Source organism: Lemur catta, chromosome 15 (genome assembly GCF_020740605.2).
Source record: "Lemur catta isolate mLemCat1 chromosome 15, mLemCat1.pri, whole genome shotgun sequence".
Classification (NCBI taxonomy): domain Eukaryota; kingdom Metazoa; phylum Chordata; class Mammalia; order Primates; family Lemuridae; genus Lemur; species Lemur catta.
The window spans coordinates 34,489,096-34,490,839 of NC_059142.1; positions in this window are offsets into that span (position 1 = coordinate 34,489,096).

A 1,744-nucleotide genomic window follows, 5' to 3' on the forward strand; every position below is an offset into this window, starting at 1 on the left:
CGGGCGCGGGATGGGGGAGGCGGCGCGGGCGGGGCCCCGGCGGGAGGCGGGGAGGGGACTCGGACCCTGCGAGGGGCGGGACGGACGCGGTGGGTGGGCGCTGCTCGCGCCCCACGCAAGGGTCGTCGGGCGGCGCCTGCCGAGCGTCGCGTCTGACTTGGCCCCTGTCACCATCCGACTTCGTATGACAGCAAGTCCTCCGGCTGCTCTGTCCGTCCCCTGTTTCTCACGCGTTCTCCCTCTCCCTCCTTCGTCCCTCCTAGTCCTGCTATCTGTCCGGTACTTAATCTCTCTCCGCATTTCTCCGTCTCTGTTTTTCTGTGTCGGTTTCTCCCCGCCTGTCTGCACCCAGCTGTTGCCAATTTCCGAGTGTTTCTCTGTTTTCCCGGCTCCGTTAACCTCCGTTTGTCTCGGGGAGGGGTCTGTTTTTCTGTCTGTCCCCATTTCCCCTGTCAGAGGGTGGGTCTGGCATCCCCCGTCTCTGAGTCCCTTTCCCGTGGTCTCTCCCGGTCCCTCCCTCTGTCCTTGTCTTTGTCTCCCGTGATCTCTTGGCCCTTTTAGGCCTTTTAGAGGGGAATCTTCCAGTCTCCTGATCCAGGTGGAATTGGGATGTGGCCCCAGAGAACTCCCCCCTCTATCTGAAGTTCCTGGTGACTGTGAGCTTGGAGAAGCGGCCGCGGCGGGAGGCGGGGTGGGGGCCACTCTTCCCTCCTCCCCCCGCAAGTGGCAGTGGACCCAGATTGCCCCTTGCCAAGGGGCACCTAGTCCGGAGAGTGCTGGAGCCGCCTCCCAACAGCACCCACGCCTCTGCCTCTTTAGTGCAGTTGCTGCTAACTCGGGCTTCTGGGGCCCTTCTGCCCCCATCTGCCCCCACTGCACCGGGCTGGAGGCCTGGGGTATCTCCCCACACTCCCTGCACCCTGCGGGGCCTGGAGCCCTAGCAATATGGCCCTTAGGGAAGAGGGAAATGGCTGAGCTTAGGGGAGCAGGGTACCCTGGGGAGTCAAATGAGGGTGCTGAGAAGGGCATGAGGGAGTCGTGGGGGGCCAGGAGGGCTGAAGAGCTGAAGGGACAAGGCAGGCACCAGTGCCCTGAAGAGGAGCAGGAGGGTGGGGAGGGGCTGGCGTGGCTTCCCTCTGTGTCTCTGGCCACCCCCTGACCCAGATCTAGGGTTGCCAGAAAAAAGACAGTATACCTAATTAAATCTGAGCTTCAGATAAACACTGAATACTTTTCTTTTAGTATAAGTATATCCCATGCAATATTTGGGACATACTTGTACTAAAATTTATTTGTTGTTCAACTGAAATTCAAATTTAACTGGGTGTCCTGTATTTTTCTTTGTTAAATCTGACAGTCCTACCCAAGTTCCTGAAGTATCATAGGAACAGACTCCACCCCCTGCCCCACATCTTCCTGGTAGAGAAAGTGAGGTCCCTAGCACTTGGCCCACCAGGCAGAGTCCAGAGGGCTCCTGGAACCCGCCTCTGGGCCCCCAGTTTTATCCATGACACCAAACTGCCCTTCTGTGCTCCTTCCTACAGATGAGGAGGGAGGAGGAGCCTGGTGGTGGTGGGTGGTCCCAGCCCAGGCCCCGAGTACCAGGCCCTGTTATCAGCATCTATCATGGCCCTGGGGACACCAGCATTCTTGGTGGGTGAGGTTGGGTGGGGGTGGGGCACTACGGGGCCCTGACACTGAGCAGAGAGGGGGCTGTTCTTGTCTGGGAGAAGGAGGGTCCTGG